The sequence below is a fragment of the Oryza glaberrima genome, chromosome 1 (genome assembly GCF_000147395.1).
Source record: "Oryza glaberrima chromosome 1, OglaRS2, whole genome shotgun sequence".
In the NCBI taxonomy this organism is placed as follows: Eukaryota; Viridiplantae; Streptophyta; class Magnoliopsida; order Poales; family Poaceae; genus Oryza; species Oryza glaberrima.
Window position 1 is genome coordinate 3,875,522 of NC_068326.1, and position 8,112 is coordinate 3,883,633.

Consider the following 8,112-nt stretch of genomic DNA (forward strand, 5'->3'; position numbering starts at 1 on the left):
TGTATATATGCATGGTGATCGTCATGCATGACCCCCCATGGCCATGGCCATAACATGCATCCCTCCACCATTGATTTTGTGGTTCTAGTCCTTGTGTTGTGAAATTATTGCGAAATGGTCCCTGTGGTTTTTGAGGTACTATCATGGTAAGCGGTTAAAGTGGAGGTATATATCCATTTTCTTTTGCAAGTGAATGATTACTTTTTTTTAGAGAGTTGACTAAAATTTAGCCTCTGTATTCAAACTGGATGTACACGGTTAAAGTGATAAGAGCAAATTTAATTGTAAAGTCAACAAGTTGCTATAAGCTCCTATTCCATGCATCCCAAAATACAAGGTTAGTTCTATTTTCCTCTCATCTCTCTTTCTCTCTCTACAAATTTAGGCTGAGTTCTTTCCCCGAATTTTTCAACTCACTTCCCTTGTTTTTCACGTGTACGCTTTTTAAACTGCTAAAAACAGTATGTTTTTTGCAAAAAATTTCTATACAAAATTGCTTAAAAAATCATATTAATCTATTTTTCAAAAAAATAGTAAATGGTTTATTAATCATAAGAAAATGTGTCGCTCCATTTTACGTGCGTAGGAGGTGAGTTTCCAATCTCACCTCCCGAAACACAACCTCAATGTTTCTATGTTGGAGCATACGTAGAGATGGCTCTTGTTCGAGAGGCAACAATACACGTTTTCTTTTATTTCTTTCCTCCGTATATGTTTATAGTTGGTTTATATCTAAATAGTGTACTTGCTCTTAAATGATAATGAGATTGCATGTTCCTTGAGCTTCTAAACAATGTGATTTGTATGAAAAAATTTGCATATGAACTTTATAAAAATACCATTTTAAAACCCATTTTCAGCATTATAAAATTTAATTTATTCATTGGTGCCCTCGAACAGTTATCCCAAAAATATCCATCCATTTAGCTTGCAAGAATAGGGGTAGTGGTGATAGGACAATAGCCATTTGGAAAAAAAATAGGATTATTATAGGACATTTTAGGACTATTTGAAAAAAATGGCCGTTAGGAATCTTGTCTCGAAAATAAATTGCGACCGTTGTTAGGAATTGAGAGAATGATACAAGTAAAATGCATATTCTCAATGGTGCTTTAAAATGCAACACTGCTATACTATACTTGATATATTTCTTCTTTGATTTTTCCCTGCATTTAGATCTTCATGTTGGAGTACTAGTTAAGAACTAAAATCTTAACACCACACCAACATGAAGCCTTGATTCAACTTCTTGGCTGAGCGGGCATGTTTCTCAAACTAGTAAATAGCATGTTTAATTTAAAGAATTTACATAAAATGCTTATTCAAAATATCAAATAAATCATTTTTATATTGTAATAGGTAATTAATCACTCGCTAATAACTAGTACCTTTTTACGTGAAACAAAATACTACATCCACTTTAAAATATAGCAATCTAAGTATTGGACGAAACACATTTTATGGTAGTAGAATTTATCTCATCCGTTATTATTATGTTGCTATATTATAGGATTTACGAGGCTCGATCCTTAAAAAATTACCAGCAATAATAAAGCATAGCCGACAAAGTCTAGTGCTTAGTACAAGTGCACAATACTAGGTTCTACCACTATATATGTAATTTTACTAACACCGAGTCAACCAAGCCATCAAAAAGAAGGGCCTAATTATAATTATCGCTAATGACGCGTCAGACCCCCGAATATTTGACCGATTAGCATGTCAACCGTTGGATGGAAGGACGTGGCCATCGGACGGCCTCGACCTTCTCGGGAACGGCAATCGGGGTGACGTCACCGCTACGAAGCTGGACGGCTGTGGATCACGGATGGGAGGTCACTGGACGGTGGTGCGACGTTGCCATTTTTTATATTTTAATTGCTCGCTCGTCCTCGTCCATTATTGTCGTGGTGGGCCCCACCCATTGGCTAATTGCGCTTTAGATCTGTGTGAATTGTGATTAGGTCGAAATTTGGATGCTTAATGGAGTAATTAACAAAGCAGAGTAGAAGCAGAGTAGTAGTAGTATTAGGTTTGATGCATGCATGTGTCTCACTGTCTCTCTTTCTTTCTTTCTCGTGAGGCCCCCACCTTGTGATTAGGTTGTTTTGTGGAAATGCAATGGGCTATAGCTATGGCTGATAGATCCATCAGATCACTCGAATTGATATTTTCTCGTGACCTGCAATCATGGAGGCAGAAATGTTATCATTAATTCATTTTTCACATGTAAACCGGGAGCAGTAATCGTATGGATATATACAAAGTATGCTGATCAAACTGTAAATTACCTGAGTGTAGTATAAAAACCACTGACTTTAGGCCCGACTCTTTTTTGCTTAACGGATGAATGGACGAAAAATGCGCACACTTTCAAGCATGCACTTGTTGAATGAATATATGAGTTTGTAATTACTAACATACATGGCTGAATGGTAGTAGTATCTAACTATCTTCTAATCAAGTTAATCTAATTAGACCACTGCAGAAAAGCCATAGAAATCTTACAAGATCCCAGCTGTAACATTGTTCGATGCATCTTGCTCCTCTCCACACGTTTGCAAAAGCCAAAGTTGCAGCATCAGTGGCACATTAAAAAATTTTCAAGGAACAATAATTAAACAAACAAAGCAAAGACATCACACCAAAACTTACGTACGCTAAGAATCTCTAGTCAAATATCCAAGCACCTTCTGCTTTAGAACTCTCTAGAACTATCTAGCTTTTAGCTTACTCCTCGTCTTCGCAGAAAAATATACTACTCCTAATCAATCTTAGCTTAATTACCACGGCGCAAGTTACTAACCGGGTTTCGCGGGCAGTGGACCTGAGAGGGAAATCCGATCCGCATCGGACGGCCCACAGGCGTCCACGCTCGCCCCGAGTTGACCTCGCGGCGGTAAGTGGGATGCGTGGGTGGATGGCGACGGCCTGGGGATGTGGGCCCGTGGTGCCACGTGTGAAGAGAAGGATGGCCCAGGTGGCCACTGTTGGAACGTGGGTCCCACCACACCTTTGATTTGCAAAATAATTATGCCATATCTCGTGCTAATATATTTGTTTGTTTTGGGATAAAAAATTTTTATCTATGTGAGAGAACTAGCCTAAATCATTACAGGTGAGTTGGTGAGATGAGAATTTAGACCGGTCCATCAGACGAGATGATGGTACATTTAGACACTACACTCTCTGTCTCGAAATACTTTATCTTTCTTTTTTACCTTCACTAGTTTATACACATAAACAAAAATGCATTTCGGCTGAAACTCATTCTGGCTAGAGCGCAGCCAATTCAAACGGCTGTATTTAGTAATCCATCCGTTTCATAATTTAAGACATTCTAACATTATCTACATTTATATAGATGTTAATAAATCTAGACACACTACATTTATATAAATGTGTAGTGTGTCTAGATTCATTAACATCTATATAAATGTGAATAATGCTAGAATAACTTATATTTACATTATGAAACGAAGGAAGTATGTGTTACAGTGCAATCAAACTGGTCTATATTTTAGAACAAGAGAGGATTATACTATCCTACTACTCTGAGTTGTGAGTAGGACAAGTGTCTGGCTATGTTTGCAACGATGAGGCGAAGTTGTCTACCTAGTGTTTTTGCTGTGACTTGTGAGGCCACACATGTGCAAAGGCTGTGTGCTTATAACTATCTCGAGGATTGATTCGGAGCGGCAAGTAACCGACGGTGTTTGGTGCAAGGAATTCAATCCAAGCAAAAAAAAAGAAAAAGAAAAAGAGAAAAGCTATCTCAGCCACGCAAATAATTACTCAGCCCAAACCAAAGAGCTCCATCAATTAGCCTAATAAAATAAAATAAAAGTCAAAATTTAAATTTCGAATTTGATTTTGAAGTTGATTTTATGACATTGGCATTTAAACTGCTACGAACAAATATAAAAAATTATCTATAAGTTATTTTTTATTCTCTAATAATCTGTTTTGGTCTATTGGTGAATACGCACAAGAGATGAGGCTGAAAAGCCATTAGGCATAGACGGACAGCACGGGGCGACGTGTCCGGGAGGCGAAGGCGCACGGAGCACAAATCCGCCTTCGCTTCTCCTCCTCCTCCCGCGGAGAAAGGGGATGATGGCCAATGGGAGGGGAGCAAAGGATATTTTCTCTCTGATGACAAGCCCGCGTCCGCGTGTCGACCCGGGGCGCGCGCGAATAATTTAAGCAAGCGGGGAGACCCACCGAGAGGGGAGGGGATGGCCCCACCTGTGAGCGCATGCATGGATGGATGGATGGATATGCCTAGCCCCGGATGGGTAGCATGGGCGTGGTGGGGCCCACCAGCTCTCTCAACTTGTCATGTTGGTCCCTGTGAGATTACTGTATCTCCTTCACCCTACTACTTCTACCCTGCGATATTGGCATCACACCGGTTTTTATTGGCATCACACCGGTTTTTTCCTCGCGTGCTAAGACTAACATGAATAAAAAACTGTCTAGATTCGTAGTATTATAGTATGTCAGCATCAGATGCTGGGTTGGTTTTATCAGGAAGAAGGAAGTTTAAATGTTATTTTCTTCGTCCTAGAAAAAAGAACTCAATCTATGGACAGAGGGGTACTATTTGCATTCCCTGTGATCCTGTGATTCTTCGCTTTGTTTAGTTCCTGAAATAAATAAAAAAACGCATTATCATTACATAAATTGGTTCCTAAAATCTGCAATCACTTAAAATTGTAAGATCACATACTACAAGAGAGTATCTAGCCAGGATATGCAGTTTCGTCGAAAACCTATTGAGATTTGTGAACTGGTTTTTTGATTTCGAGCCAGCTCAAAATTGGTCAACATCAAGGAGGAGTTCAAATGGTTTTTGAGAAATTCAAATCTGAAATAGTAGATTTGATTGAATTCAATCAAAATTTGGTTCGACATCTGGCTGGCGGCAGCAGCAGAACTATTACCTCCAAAATATACTCCTTGGAGTGAACTGTGCACTGTGGATGGAACAAAAAATGTTTGTCTCCAACGAGGTCAACTTCAATAACAGTCCAAACAAAGAGAGAAAAACATGGGCGCCGGCATAACACACCAGCAAGCAGATTGGTAGTTTGGGAGTACAATACAAGCAGAAAGACTGCAAAGGTGGACTACTGGTGGGCCCTGAACACATTAAACTGAATACTTAAGCATATGAAACGTGCAGTACAGTATGTAGTACTTGCCACTAAATTGTGCAGAAACAGCATGCTAAACTCAGGTGCCTGGATGCCACCAGTGGCGAACCCAGAATAAAAATTATCGGGGGTCCTTGATATGCTTATATACTAATTTTTAAGTAATATAATGCTTAATATGACTAAAACACCTAGAAATAGATAAGCTACCTAGACACCGGGTAGATACATGTAGGAACGCCCCTGGATGCCACCAACCGTGTGTTACTGCTACCATTAATACTAGTATGACATAAATTGTACTGAATGCGATTTGAACAATGATCCTGTCAAGTGTCAAGAAATTAACTGAGGTGGTAGAGGACAGGTTTAATATAATCCATTATTAAAAAAGAAATTAACTGAGGTACTCTCCGTACCATAAAAAACATGCATATCCATATTAATTTCATAATATTAAGATATGAAACATTTCATATTAGATTTATTTTTTTAGACGGGAAGAGTATTTAGTACTCTAAATCACAATACTCCACCATAATAACCTGACTAACTATAGTATTACTCCGAGGCAAACATGGGTAAACCTGTCAAAGACTCCAAGGTCCTGATTGAGAGGGCTTCCAGCTCCTGCAGCTTTTCCCATTAGCTCCAGCTTCCAGACAGTTCAGATTATCAGAATTTGTAGTTAGAGTTTAAAAAATAAACTAGAAGCTAAAAGATGGGAAAAAAAAAAACTTCTCCAAATTCTTAGGGTCCCCTTGAATCACAAGAATAAAAAAAATAGAGAAATAGAAAAAAAATAGAATTCTGACAATATTGCAAATATAAAACAAAATATTACAAAACAACACAGAAAATAACACAAGAATGACCGTTTGATTGGAACACAAAAAAAAAAAGAATTTGAGAAGAGATAAAGACTCGGGGCCCCTTTGTTCGCAGGATAGGAAAACACATAAATTGAAATAGTATGTTTCTCAATTCCCATATGAATGAAAAACCATAGGAAATACAATGGGAGTAATTTGATAGTGCCATGAGAAAAATAAAGAAAAGTTCACAAAGAGATCACATCTATCATTATTTTTCTTCTGAAATGTGAAGCACACGAATACAATTCTATGAGAATTTTTCTTTCTTTCCTATGAATTAAAGGGACATGTAGGAAAAAAAATCATACAAATTTGAATCAGAGTTTTTCTCCAAAACTTACATGAAATGAGGTATTCCATAGGAATTTAATAGGGCTCCATAGGGTACATTACTTCGATTCAAAGGACTATATAGGAAAAATCCTATAAGAATTAAATCCTCTAAAATTTATATAATTTTTTTTTCAAATTAAAGGGGTTTTAAAAAACTGGTTACCAACCAGCTGCTTATTATAATTTTAGTCTTCCCAAACAGGGCCAAAGTTTTGCTGACACCTGGGAGATAGTGGTGGTACACTACAATGGGGGATAGCTGCTTCAGATTAGCCAACGCAAACAGATAGGTTCGCTGTCCGCTCAACCAAAAGATGATAAACATGAATCACAAACTGTTGCTGGACATCATGCTATCCATATGTCGCGATCGACCTTTGCATTCCCCAACTTGATTAGTTAGTCTCGCCCGGGTTTACCTTTCGTCCTTTCCCATGAACTGGTAACGCGGATTTCCTTAATTTTTACTCGAATTTTCTTTTTGGAAACAAATTTCTCAAAAAAATTCGATTTTTTTTATCGAAATCTACTTTTTGCCCCCATGTCGAAACCTCAAAAATTTAATCAGAAGATAATGCTTAATATATGCTATCCAAAGGCATCGATCGCATATCGGTCGGTCTGCTGTATGGCCCAGTTGGATCTCAATCTACTCAAGTTGCCATTTCTCAGCCCAAAAGAGATTCAGCGTGGATATCAATTGGGCCCAGCCCAAAGCTCTACAGATAGATCCCCCTCTTTTCCCCTTCTTTTCTTTTCGTGTACAATTTTCCCTTTCCCTGATTTAAGAATATGGAATATATCCTTGAACACCCCCATCCCCCCCCCCCCCCAAAAAAAAAAAACTGAATATATACAGGCTTAACATAAGATAAGTACACTAATGCATGCATGAATAACGTATAATGATTGTCATACTGAAGACAGTATACTTACGTGCTCATGATCAACTGATAAAAGGTACGATCAGCTAACTGATAAAATGCACGCAAGAAAGGAATAAAGGGTTTGGACGATGGAAAAGAGAGCTCAACGTACAGACAGATCGATCGACATAGATCGAGAGGGAAAGAGACATGAGAGAAGCCCGCAAGTTATGCTGTCCATCCATGCGGGCGTCCAGCCTTTTCTCATCACTATTTTCACCGGATCCCTAAACTGCTGCTTGTATTCATCCATCACCTACAAACAGGACAGAGGTCTAACTTCTAAATCTATTATATAATTAAAGGAATAGAAAAAGGAGCCTCCACGTTCGCTCTCATGGCCTAGAAATTCTCACATTAATCGGAGAAAAAGAAAAAACAGAGTCCATATAGAAATACAATTTAGAAATAGCTCAAATTCGGAATTCAAAAATAAAAAATATTAGAAGAGGAGACTAGAGTCCATATAGAAATACACTTTAGAAATAGTTGAAATTCGAAATTAAAAAAATAAGTAGAAGAGGAGACTAAAGTCCATATAGAAATACAATTAGGAAATAACTGAAATTCGGAATTAAAAATAAGGAATATTAGAAGTAGAGTATAGAGTCTATATAGAAATACAATTAGGAAATAACCGAAATTCGGAATTAAAAATAAGAAATATTAGAAGTAGAGTATAGAGTCCATATAGAAATACAATTAAGAAAAAAAATAGAAATTTGGAATTAAAAATAAGGAATATAAGAAGTAGAGTATAGAGTTCATATTGGAATTTAAAACCAACTAAAATTCGGAATAAAAAGGAGCCTCCATGTT